A 14273-nucleotide genomic window follows, 5' to 3' on the forward strand; every position below is an offset into this window, starting at 1 on the left:
GGAAATTTCAGAGAAGGTGGCATTTTAACTAGAGCAGGAAGGTCGTTACATTTTTAAGAGGTGGCTGGAGCACACAATGTGTTTACCATGGGTCTCAAATTGCAATTGGGACAGCTCTGACTAAAAAGATTCCCTAATGCTTACTAAGTACTGAATACACTCAGTAAAACCCTCGTGTAATAACATTTGTTCAGTGCTCAATAATTTAAACTACTTGGAAGGCTGTCTTAAGTGAAGTGGGCCTGGGCAAGAACAGGTCTGAGGCTTGTTGTAGACTGATAACATTTTTAGTGGCTTAAGGGAAATTATGAGGATTCTTTCCCTCCTTTTTGCTGGGTAGGTTATGTCAAGATCAATTACTAATGATCTGGGACTGGGGCAGACTGGTCTAGTGAAGGGAAGGTTAGCAAACATTTGTTAAATACCTGCTATATGCAAGGCACTGTGCCAGGTGCTGTAGATATAGAAAGGCAGAAAACAGTTCCTGCTATCAAGGAGTTCACAGTCTAACGGTGGAGACAAGCAAACAACTATGTAGAAACAAGTTATATACAAGCAGGGATATGCTGGTAAATGCTTAATAACCATCTCTCAAAAGAGGGGATGTACTCCCTATATGTTTTTAAGTTTAAACTGCAGGATTAATAATTTTCCACCTCCTTCTTAAGTCTAGATAATCAACAGAACAATAAATCAAGCCCTGATTTGTAGTATTTGCTGATTTCAGAGATGCAAAGTTCACACTGAAAATTTAATTGTAGTTCGTAGTAGCCAGTAGGAGCAGGCTTCAGCACATTCCTAGTGCAATTCCTAGATTCTTAGATCAGAGGGAGGGAAGAAACAGAAAAAGGAGAAAGGCAGGAAGGAAGGCAGGAAGGAAGGAAGGCAGGAAGGAAGGAAGGCAGGAAGGAAGGAAGGCAGGAAGGAAGGAAGGCAGGAAGGAAGGAAGGCAGGAAGGAAGGAAGGCAGGAAGGAAGGCAGGAAGGAAGGAAGGAAGGAAGGAAGGAAAGGAGAGAGAAGAAGGGAGGAAGGAAAGCTGCTGGCTACTTCACAGCTCAGGCTAAATAAAGCATTCACTAAAATCAGCCATAGTATTACTTTAGCTTCAAATAAATTATACAACAGTATGCAGTATCCTCAGCAAAGTCCACAGGGCTGTCAAAGTGGTAGTTGTTCAGTGTTCAGTTTATACTAATTGAAGAAGATGCTGCTGTACCAGTGTGTACTTTGTCTCCTCCCTTTCATAGTCAAGCTCTATGAGAAAACTGTTTATAATTGATGTCTCAACTTCCTTTACTCTCTTCTTAACTTTCTGCACTCTGGCTTCCAACCTCAGCATTCAACTAAAAGTACTTTCCCTAAAGTTACCACCGATCTTTTAATTATCAAATCTAATGATATTTGCTTAATTCTTCTTCTTGACCTTTCTGTGGCCCCCGACACTGACAATCATCTTTGTCTAGATCCTCTCTTTTCTTTGTTTTTGAGATACTGCTTTCTTTTGGTTCTCTTCCCACCTGTTCACCCACCCTTTCTCAATTTCTTTTGATGATCTTCATCAAGATCATTCCTGCTGACCTCAGAGGTCCCTCAGAATTCCAACCTGGGTTCACGACTCTTCTTCCTTCTGTTTCCTTCCTTCCTACTGTTTCACTTGGTGATTTCATCAACTTCTATGGATTTAATGATAATCTCCATGTTTAAGATTCAAATCTACTTACCCACAATTAAAGGAACCACTTGGCACACATAGATAGATAGATAGATAGATAGATAGATAGATAGATAGATAGATAGATAGATAGATAGATAGATATAATATAGAAAGAGGCAGACAAGTAAGTAGGTAGGTAAATGGTTAAATAAATAGATGTATAAAACCATACTATGCATATTTCTATTTATCAATTCTTTGTCTGGAGATGGTTAGCATCTTTCTTCATAGGTCTTTTGTAATTGATTTGAGTATTTATAATACTTGGTCGTTCACAGTTTCTTCTAACAATTTTGCTGTTATATATAATGTTCCCTTCATTCTGCTCATTTTACTCTTCATTATTTCATGCAAGTCTTTCTATGTTTTTCTAAAATCAATTGAAGCATTTCAATTGATTCAGTTCATTTTTTTTCAGGACTGTAGTACTCCATCACAGTCATGTTCCACAACTTACTTAGCCATTCCCCAGTTGATGGACATCCCTTCAATTTCCAGTTTTTTTGCCCACAAAGAAATCTGATATCGATATTTTAGATTACATATGTTGTTTCCCTTTTTTCCTTAATCATCTTGGGAAACAGATCTAACAGTGGTATTGCTAAGTTGAATAGAATACAGTTTTATAACTTTGGGAGTATAATTGATAGATAGTTATGATTTCTTCATTGAAAAACTTCTTAGTAATATCCTTTGACCACTTATTAGTTGGGGAATGACTCGTATTCTTATAAATTTGAAAAAAATTCTCTACAGATTTGAGATGTAAAACCTGCATCCAAACAACTGTCTATAAATTTTTTCAAAAACCCAACAATTTTTACCAAATAGTAAATTCTTATGCCCAAAAGCTTAAATTTTTGCATTTGTCAAACACAAAGTTACTGTAATCATTTACTGCTTTGTATTATATGTTTATTCTGTTACACTGATCCACTTTCTATTTCTTTGCCAGTACCAGATAACTTTTAATAATTGCTACCTTGTAATATAATTTAAGATCTGGTACTATTAAAAAAAAACTTCTAGGGCTGGTTTAATATTAGGAAAACTATTAGTATAATTGACCATATTAATAATCAAATTAATAAAAACCATATGATCATCTCAATAGATGCAGAAAAAGCATTTGACAAAATCCAACATCCATTCCTACTAAAAACTCTTGAGAGTATAGGAATAAATGGATTATTCCTTAGAATAATCAGGAGCATATATTTAAGACCTTCAGTAAGCATAATATGCAATAGAAATAAACTGCAACCTTTCCCAGTAAGATCAGGAGTGAAACAAGGTTGCCCACTATCACCATTACTATTCAATATAGTACTAGAAACGCTAGCCTCGGCAATAAGAGCTGAGAAAGAGATTCAAGGAATTAGAGTAGGAAATGAGGAAATCAAACTATCACTCTTTGCAGATGACATGATGGTATACTTAGAGAACCCCAAAGACTCTGCTAAAAAGCTATTAGAAATAATTCAGAATTTTAGCAAAGTGCAGGATACAAAATAAATCCACATAAATCCTCAGCATTCTTATATATCACCAACAAAATGCAACAGCAAGAGATACAAAGAGAAATTCCATTCCAAACGAATGTTGAGAGTATAAAGTATTTGGGAATCCATCTACCAAAGAATAGTCAGGAATTATATGAGAAAAATTACAAAACACTTGCCACAAAAATAAAGTCAGTGCTCTTGGATAGGCCGAGCGAATATAATAAAGATGACAATACTCCCCAAACTAATCTATTTATTTAGTGCTATACCAATCAGACTCCCAAGAAACTATTTTAATGACCTAGAAAAAATAACAACACAATTCATATGGAAGAATAAAAGGTCGAGAATTGCAAGGGAACTAATGAAAAAAAAGTCAGAGGAAGGTGGTCTAAGTGTACCTGATCTAAAACTATATTATATAGCAGCAGTAACAAAAACCATTTGGTACTGGCTAAGAAATAGAACGGTAGATCAGTGGAACAGATTAGATACAAAGGACAAAAAAGGGTACATCTATAGCAATCTAATCTTTGACAAACCCAAAGATACCAACATTAGGGACAAAAATTCATTATTCGGAAGAAACTGCTGGGAAAACTGGAAATTAGTATGGCAGAAATTAGATATGGACCCGCACTTAACACCATATACCAAGATAAGATCAAAATGGGTCCATGATTTAGGCATAAAGAATGAGATCATAAATAGATTAGAGGAACAGAGAATAGTCTACCTCTCAGACCTGTGGAGGAGGAAGGAATTTATGACCAGAGGAGAATTAGAGATCATTATTGATCACAAAATAGAAGAGTTTGATTACATCAAACTAAAAAGTTTCTGTACAAACAATACTAATGCAAACAAGATTAGAAGGGAAGTAACAAATTGGGAAAATATTTTTTAAAGGAAAGGTTCTGACAAAGGTCTCATTTCCAAAATATATAGAGAACTGACCCTGATTTATAGGAAACCAAACAATTCTCCAATTGATAAATGGTCAAGGGATATGAACAGACAATTCTCAGATGATGAAATTAAAACTATTTCCACTCATATGAAAAAGTGTTCCAAATCACTACTGATCAGAGAAATGCAAATTAAGACAACTCTGAGATACCACTACACACCTGTCAGATTGGCTAAAATGACAGGAACAAATAATGATGAATGTTGGAGGGGATGTGGGAAAACTGGGACACTGATACATTGTTGGTGGAGTTGTGAAAGAATCCAGCCATTCTAGAGAGCAATTTGGAACTATGCCCAAAAAGTTGTCAAACTGTGCATACCCTTTGACCCAGCATTGCTGTTATTGGGATTATATCCCAAAGAAATACTAAAGAGTGGAAAGAGACCTGTATGTGCCAAAATGTTTGTGGCAGCTATTTTTGTTGTAGCTAGAAACTGGAAGTTGAATGGATGTCCATCAATTGGAGAATGGTTGGGTAAATTGTGGTATATGAAGGTTATGGAATATTATTGCTCTGTAAGAAATGACCAGCAGGAGGAATACAGAGAGGCTTGGAGAGACTTAAATCAATTGTTGCTGAGTGAAATGAGCAGAACCAGAAGATCACTATACACTTCAACAACAATACTGTATGAGGATGTATTCTGATGGAAGTGGAAATCTTCAACATAAAGAAGATCCAACTCACTTCCAGTTGATCAATGATGGACAGAAATAACTATACCCAGAGAAGGAACACTGGGAAGCGAATGTAAATTGTTAGTACTACTGTCTATCTACCCAGGTTACTTATACCTTCGGAAGCTAATAATTAATGTGCAACAAGAAAAAGGTATTTACACACATATATTGTATCTAGGTTATATTGTAACACATGTAAAATGTATGGGATTACCTGCCATTGGGGGGAGGGAGTGGAGGGAGGGAGGGGATAATTTGGAAAAATGAATAAAAAAATAAAAAATAAATAAAAAATAAAAAAATAAAAAAAAATTAAAAAAAAACTTCTTCCTTTACATTTCCCCCATTAATTTATTTGACATTCTTGACCTTTTGTCCTTCCCAAATAAATTTTGTGATTTTTTTCCTAGCACAATAATTTTTTTTTTGGTAATTTAATTGGGAATGACATTTTATAAGTACATTACTCTAGGTAGAATTACAATTTTTATCATACTGGCTCTGCCCACTCATAAACAATTACTATTTCCCAAATTATTGAAATCTGACTTTATTTGCATATAAAGTATTTTTTAATTATATAAATGTAGTTCATATAATTACTGGGTAGTTATACTCCCAGGTATCTACATTTATCTAAAATAGGATATCTCTCATTCTCTCGTCTTTCTTTCCTTATTTTTAATTAAAGCTTTTGATTTTCAAAATATGTGCATGAATAATTTTCAGTTTTCACTCTTGCAAAACCTTGTGTTCCAAATTTTTTCCCTCCCTTCCCCTCATCCCCTTCCCTAGATGGCAAGTAATCCAATATATGTGAAACATATGCAATTCTTCTATACATATTTCTACAATTATCATGCTGCACTAGAAAAATCTGATCAAAAAGGAAAAAATGAGAAAGAAAACAAAAAGAGTGAAAATACTATGTTGTGATCCACACTCAGATTCCATCATCCTCTCTTTGGGTGTAGATGGCTCTCTTCATCACAACACCATTGGAACTGGCCTGAATCACCTCATTGTGGAAAAGAGCCATGTCAATCAGAATCAATCATTGAATAATCTTGCTGTTGCCTGGTTATGCTCATTTCACTTAGCATCAGTTAGTTGAATCTCTAGGATTTTCCAGGTAATCATCATATTATCTGCAAAAAGAGATAGTTTAATTACTTTATTGCCCATTTTGATTCCTTCGATATCTTTTCTCCTCTTACTCCTATTGCTAGATTTTCCCATATAATATTTAATAATATTGGTGATAAGAGGCATATTTGTTTCACTCTTGATCTTTTTGAGAAAGCTTTTAACTTATCCCCACTGTAAAGAGTGCTTGTTGATGATTTTAAGTACATGCCTCTTATCATTTTAAGGAAATTTAAATCTATGTTTTCAAATGTTTTTAATAGACATGATTTAATATATTTTCTCAAAACCTTTTTTGTATTTATTTATACAATAATATGATTTTGATGTAATTATGAGTACTCATATTATTGATAGAATAACTTATGTTCATAGTTTTCTTTATGTTAAAAACCATCCCTGAATTTCTGATATAAATCCCAGTTGGTCACAATATGTAATCTTTAATATATATTGTTGAACTCTCTAAATAGTATTTTCTTTAGGATTTTTGCATCCTTATTCATTAATGAAATGGGTCTATAATTTTCTTTCTGTTTCTGTTCCTTCTGGTTTAGTATCAGCACCATATTTGTTTCATAAAAGGTTTTGGTAGAACTCATTCTTTGCCTATTATTCCAAATAATTTATTTAATATTGAAATTGGATGATTTTTATATGTTTGGTAGAATTTCCTTGTAAATCCATCTGGTTTTGATGCTTTTTTCTTAGGAAGCTCATTGTTAGCCTGTTCAATTTCTGTTTCTAAAATAGATCTATTGCATAGCATTTTCCATTATGAATATTTTGGAATTGTCTTGGATCATTGTATTACTGAGAAGAACAAGGTCTATCAAAGTTAATAATCACACAATGTTGTTATTATATACAATGTTCTCCTGGTTTTCCTCACTTCACTTAGTATCAGTTCATGTAAGAATTTCCAGATTTTTTTTTTAACATTCACATGCTCATCATGTCTTATAGAACCATAGTATTCCATTCCATTCACATACCACAATTTGTTCAACCATTCCCCAAATGATGGGCATCCCCTCAGTTTCCAATTGTTTGTCATAATGAGAGCTGCTATAAACATTTTTACATACGTGGATCCTTTCCCCTTTTTTTTGTCATCTCTTTGGGAGACAGACCTAATAGTGGTATTACTGGATCAAAGGGTATACACAGTTTTATAGCCTTTTGGACTTAGTTCCAATTTGCTTTTCAAAATGGTTGGATCAGGGCATTCTACAAGTAATGCATTATTGGACCAAAATAATTTGAATTCAACTGAAAAGGCCCCAGATCTCATTTGAAGAGTAAAATTGTCTCTTATGAAATAAGTATAGGCTAGAGATATGATTGCAGTGCCAGCTTCTCTATATGTCAACTGTTTTTCAGTTTTTCTCTACCTTTAGAAATTTAAAGAGAATCTCGAACCCCATGTTTCCTTTCTTAAAACTGGAAACCAGAAGACCAAGATCAGTCTTCTTTAAAGCCCTCCCCAAGTCCATCCCTCCTATAGGCATGGAACACCAAGAAATCAATCTCCATTAATGAGAATAATTCTATGTAAATGGACTTTGAACCAAGGATTCCAAAAGATAATTTGAGGAGGAAAAGGATTTTTTCTTTTTCTTTTAAGTAGTATTTTTTTCCAATTATAAGTAAAGACAATTTTTAATTGCAAAGTCTGGGCTAGATCTCTGGAGGACCTTGGGATCAGCCCGAATCTTTGGTCTTAATGGAGGAGTGAAGGAGTCTGGAATTAAGCATCTTCTCTTGTGTCTTTGGCTGAGATCTGTGGCAAAGAGAACTGTGGCTGAGAGACCTGTTGCTGAGAGAGTATTCTGAGTCTGAGACTCCCTTTAAATACTCCAGTACAATTATGTCACTACCATATTATCCTAATTATATACCAACTAGATTGATTACATCATTATGTGCTTAGAGAACCATTATCTCACATTGAGTAGGTACTTAATTATAAATATCCTGCTGTCCTAGATTTAAGTACACCTTTTCAGAGTTCCTGTCCTCTACATCTAATATTCATTTTTAAATGAAATTTTGGAATCCAAATTTTCTCCTTTCCTCTCTTCCCTCCTTTCTAAGATGGTAATCAATTTCATAAAGATTATATATGTGCAATCATGCAAAATATTTCCACATTTATCATCTTGTGAAAGAAGAAACAGACTCGTTAAGTCCCAGCTGCTTATCTCAGCAGGGGTCAATTGGTTTCTTACCTTCCCCAGGTCTTCAGACGTCTTCGGCTCTAATAATTTCAATCAGAGAGCTACCTCTTTAGAGGTTCCCCCACAGAAGATGACAGTCACTCAAGTATGCGGCAACCGGTCTTTATTCTAACTCTTTACATAGTGTTCCCTAACATTCCCTCTAGCTTTCCCTCTGGAGTTCCCCCCGGAATTCCTCTGGAGTTCTGCAACCCCCTTTTTATAGTCCCCAGGTCACATGGCTGAGAGTGCACAAGTTTGAGCATGATTAGCAAGAGTGAGGAGGCTTTTCCTCGTTAATGAGGTTTACTCAATACCTTCAATGCCCTGTTATCAGGCTCAGGCAGAATAAGCCTCTGAATGCCTCTTACTCTCTGCCCTTGAGATCTGTTCCTGAATTTAACACAGACCAAAAGGGAAAAACACATACACACAAAGTGAAAATAGTATGCTTCAATCTGCATTTGGACTTCAGTTCTTTCTCTGGATGGGGATAGCATTTTCCATCATGAGTCTTTTGAAATTATCTTGGATCTCTGTGTTGCTGAGAACTAAGTCAGTCTTAGTTGATCATCACATAATGTTGCTATTACTATGTATATTGTTCTCCTGGTTCTGCTCATTTCACTTTGCATCAGTTCATACAAGTCTTTAAGAGGAGCACTCATAGAATGGCATTTTGAAAGTGTTAAGCCTTGAAGGAAGATGGGGATCTTAAGAAGGAGTACATTTCAGGCACATAATACAGCCTGTGCAAAATGGAGAAGAGCCAGACTTTGAAGGACTGTAAATGCCAAGCTGAGAGGTTTTCACATTTATCCCAGAGTCAAAAGGTAAATATTGAACCTATTTAAGCCAGGGAGTGTTCAGACCCATGTTTGAAGGAAGATTATTTTAGCAGCCTATCTGGAGGCTGGATTGAACAAGAAATCAACTAGAAATAAGAAGACAGTAAATAATACATACTCTGATAAGGTCAAACTACATCTGGAATATTGCCTACACTTCTGGATATTTCATTTATAAATAATGTCTCATTTATTTCTTTTTTTTTTAATCACCTGCATTCTGCTATATTATTTCCCATATCCCTCCCAGAGAACCATACCTTATACTATATAATTCCCCCAAAGAGGAAAAAATGGCCAGAAAAACTAATCAATAGATCAGCACACCAATTGCCTCTCACTTCTGTAAAGCATTAAGAGGGAAAGAGCTTCTCATATTTCCTTTTAAGAGTAAAACTTGGTCATTTTAATATTGCAACTTGCAGTTTCAATTTTTTTCTCTTTCCATTTATATTTTTGCACAGTAGCGATTGTATTCATTATTTTCCTGATTCTGCTTATTTCACTGCAAGTAAACTTTTCCACAAATCTCAGGTTTCATCATATAAATCATCTGTTACAGAACAGTAGGGCAACTTGGTAATACAGTAGATAGAGTACCAGATAGAGTAACCAAGAGTTAAGTAAACTCATTTCCTGAGTTCAAAAAAGACCTCAAACACTTACAAGCTATATGACCCAAAGCAAATCATTTAGCTCTGTTTGCCTCAGTTTCTTCATCTGTAAAATGAGCTGGAGAAACAAATGACAAACCATTCCATTATCTTTGACATGAAAACTCCAAATAGGGTCACAAAGAGTCAGGCATGATTGAAAAAAATGATTCCCAGCAATTACGTTCCATTATATTCACATTCCACAATTTTTTTAGCCATTCTTCAATTGATGAATATCTATTTTGTTTCTAGTTCTTTATTAACTGCAAAAAGTGATGCTATAAGTATTCTAATGTATATAAGAACTTTCTTTTTTGCCATTAATTTCTCTATAATATATGCTCATCAGTGTAATCTCTTGAATAAAGGGCATGGATATTTTAGTCATTTCTTTTACATAATTACAAATTGCTTTCCAAAATGGTCAGATTAATTCAATAGCTTCACCAACATTTTCATGTGCCTGTCTTTCCACAGATACTCTAAAACTGATTATTATCACCCTTTCTCACCTTTGCCAATTCTCTGCTTATAAAGTTATTAACCTTAAGATTGTTTTGATTTGCATTTATTAGTTATATGGAGCTTTTTAATGTTAGTTAATAGTTTTCTCTTCTTCTTTTGAGAACTATTTGTTCATATCTTCTAGAAATTTATCTACTAGGGACTACCTTTAAAACTTATACATTTTGTTAGTTGTATATATTGCTTATATAATACAACTTTTTCAGAATGGTCCCACCATTCTGGTAAATGATTTGGAATTATGGCCAAAAAGTTATTAAATTGATATTGATCTGAAAGATTAGACATAGCTTAATTTAAATTTATTTCAACAGATGTTTGAAACAATATTTTTTCTCAACTATTTCCACTATCCTATTGACATTAATTTTTGTATTAGCAAGTGCTTTTCAGTTTCATATAATAAAAAATATTATTTTATCATTTTAATGGCCTCATTTCCTTGCTTGGTTAAATTTTCACTCTTTACCCATAGTTACTTAAAGCATATGATCTGATTCTGGTCTAATTTTTTTGGTATACCAGAAATCCCATGGTTTAGATATAAAAGGTAAACATAAACAAATAGGGAAGCAAGGAAAAAATTACTAAGAGAGGCTATAAATATCAGAATACCAAAAATGGATAGTTTTTGATTATGTGAAATTTAAATTTTTTTCATATAAATAAAACTGTTAAGTTGAAATTAGAAGGGAAATAGAATTTGTGAGGGAGAAATCTTTGTGGCAAGTTTCTCTGAGAAGGATATCATATTTAAAACATAAGAAACTGATTCAAATTTTAAGAATAAAAGTCATCTTTTTACAGATAAATGGTCAAAGAATATGAACAGGCCATTTTCAAAAAAAGAAATAAGGTATAAATACTATGAAAAAATGTGCCATACTTCTGACAATTAGAGAAATGCAAATTAAAGCAACTCTGTAGATTCTACATCATATTCATCAGATTGACAAAAGAGAAGAATTATAAATGATATAGGATTTTGGTGGGGAAAGGCACATTTGAGCTCTATTGGTGGAACTGTGAATTGGCCCATCCATTCTGGTAAGCAATTTGGAATTATACCCCCAAAATTTGAAGATTAGACTTATCATAATTTAAATCAATTTCAATTTCCTATGTGCACTAGTCTTTGGGATGAGGAGTTCCTAAAAAGCAGAGCTACAATTAGCACAAAGCCAATAAGAGTTTGGTAGTTTCCTACTCTAAGGTCAGGATACTGATATCCAGGAGGGCACAACTGCTCCCCAGGATGATGGAATGGGATTTGTAGAAGGCCTTGAAATGTGAAGAACTACTAAGATAGGAAATGCATTCCCCACACTTGTGACATAATCTCTCAAAAGTCTCTTTAGCAACATTCCCCTTCACAGGGTCCCATATTTCCCAATATGTGCATATTATATCTAGTCAAGATAAAATACAGCTCTCTCCCTACCCTCTACTAGAAGTCTGGATCTGACAAGGCACTCAAGATCAGTGCAAATGAGAATGTACAGCAGCCTTGGTAAGTCCAGGGGCTTTTGTTCCTCTCTTTGAAAACAAAATTTGCCCCCAGGTGCTGGAATTTCCAGTTATAGCTTTGCATCTGGGGAAATGAATTAATGCTTCCTTTTATCACTACAAATCTTTTGAAAGGTTTTGTCCTAGAATTTGGGATTTAATGAGCAAGTCTGTATCCAGGTTCTCCATCCTATTTATGATTTTATAAAATCATGACACCCCCCCCCTTAGCCTTTTTCTTTACCAAATCAAGAGATGTAAGGCTTTTTTCTCTGTTTTTATAGAAAAAGCATCACATTTCTCTGCTCATTCTAGTTATCTGGATGGCATAAAATATTCCTGTGTGCCCAGGAAGAAGCATCATTGTTTTATATAAAAACAGGATAATGTTTCTTGTGTTTTCGAGACCTTTTTTGATGATGCTTGACATTTTGTTGGCTTTTCTGATGACACCAATACATTTAGCTGACAGGTTTCAGAAATAATCCACACTGACTTCCAATTTTTTTCTTGGGCACTAGACCCAAGAATCATGATACCTTTATGTGCTTCTTTTGAAAGCCACCACAATTCATTGAATGAAACACATCATGATTTTAATTTACTAAATGGACGAAAGAAGACAAATAGTATTGGAGTAAAATAGATTATACAATCAAATGTTCATTGCATTTTTATCCAAAAGAAAGATTTGAATTTACTAGAACTGATGTCTTAATCAGCCTACAAAACTGCTATTATGAGTTCAAAACAAAGCACTCTAAAATAAAATTCTAGAATCATTTTATTTATGGAATCTAGAATTGAAAGGATTATTAGAAATCATCTGAGAATCCTTGAGCATCTGAGTTGGTCTAAGCAACTCTGATACAAACTATCCCTGATGAATGGTCATCAACTCGGGGTTTATTCTCCTTTCATAGGAAGTCATTACAGAAAGTAGCCCATTCCATTTTCAACATTCTGTGCTAGTTATGCTGTTGAAATTTCTCTTTCACCATCTTTTCCCCTATTACTTCTAGCTCTACCTTGCAATCCAAACAGAGTATGTCAAATTTCTCTTCTAAATAACCATTCGTTAAATATCAAAAGACGGCTATCATAAAGAGATTGATGACAGAGCCAAATAGGTTTAGGTCTTCTCTTCTCTAGAAAAAACAAGCTCCCTTTCTTTGACTGCTTCTTATATGAGATAGACATATAAGACTTCCAAAGGTCTCTGGGTTTTTGTCAACTTGTTCTTAAAATGTGGTGAACTAGAACTATACCCAGTACTTCAAATATGGTCTAAAGCAAAGCATAGTAGGTCTTTCACTTCCCTTGTTTGGGACACTACTTTTACTCTACCAAGACATTTACATAACACAATTTTTGTGTTTCGTGACTTCTCATAGAGAAGTCCAAAAAGATAATGAAGTTGGAAATAAACAGGAAAATAAAAGGTACAGCCAGACCCATGTTCTAAGGACTAGAGAATTCTGAGGACATTTTTGATCTCAGGAGAGAGATCCTTAAATGAAGTTCCATTCTCTTCATACCATAAAAATTGCAACTGGAGGAATGAACACTTGAAGAGGCTTTCTTGAATACTAGAAATCTGCCACCAAATTTTTTCATTTCTATCAAATATTTTCTTTTAGAAACTACAATAGCTATACTCCAGCATTATCTAGAATTTACAACCACAATAATTTCAAAAGAGCCTTGATTTCATTAGGATTGATAGTTATGCAATTAAGCATTATGCAAACTACAACTTCTCCATAAGTTGCTTTGGCCAAAAAAAAAAAAAAAAAAAAAATCATCACCAGATATCCCACTGTTTAGTGACAAACTTAGTATTTTAAGTAGGCTGATCCTTAGACATCTAGATATCCTTAGATAGTCTAGCTTGACAGAAATTTGAGGTCATTTAGAAGAACTGTTTAAGAGAATTCAAGGTCCCCTTCATGCCACTATAAATCATCTAATTGAGCTTAAATTGTACAAGAAGTTTTCAAATTATTATAACTATTTTTGTTAAAATCTTTTTAGCCTTTATTATTTTAGCCAATTAAAAGTTTATTTCTCTTCTTGCTTCTCTGTTTTGTAATTATCTAGCACACCTTTGTGCTATATAATACTTTGCTATCATGGCCAATAATAATAATTCATATTTATGTAATCACTTTGCAGTTGACATATGATGATTTATAGATATTATTTTATTTTATTATATATTCTTATGACAATACTGGGAGATAGTTACTGCAAAAATCTTCCCCATTTTTGGGGGAAATTAAGACCCAGAGAGATTAAAAGTAATAGAACAAAAGAGCAAAGCTAGCACTTGAAGAATTCAGATTTTCTGATTCCAAATCTAATGCTCTCTTTTTCTACTAAGAAATTCAGATATTTGATGCAAGAGCAACATCTCCCTCGAAGCATCCAGGACAGACAAAGCCAAGAGAATGGACAAGCTTGGCACAGCGCCTGGCAAGAGTCCTGAACAAGAAGGTAA

General features: G+C 34.1%; 1 long non-coding RNA gene across 1 annotated transcript in view; it reads left to right on the plus strand.

Annotated features, from left to right (window-relative positions):
* Positions 1-11715: 11715 nt before the first annotated feature.
* The window catches only part of LOC141550817 (uncharacterized), a 36519-nt gene continuing 33961 nt past the window's right edge, over positions 11716-14273 (plus strand). The window contains exons 1-2 of the long non-coding RNA XR_012484687.1: positions 11716-11777; positions 14157-14269. This is a non-coding gene — a long non-coding RNA (uncharacterized LOC141550817). The remainder of the gene's footprint in view (positions 11778-14156; positions 14270-14273) is intronic.

This window comes from Sminthopsis crassicaudata, chromosome 1, assembly GCF_048593235.1.
Source record: "Sminthopsis crassicaudata isolate SCR6 chromosome 1, ASM4859323v1, whole genome shotgun sequence".
NCBI lineage: Eukaryota > Metazoa > Chordata > Mammalia > Dasyuromorphia > Dasyuridae > Sminthopsis > Sminthopsis crassicaudata.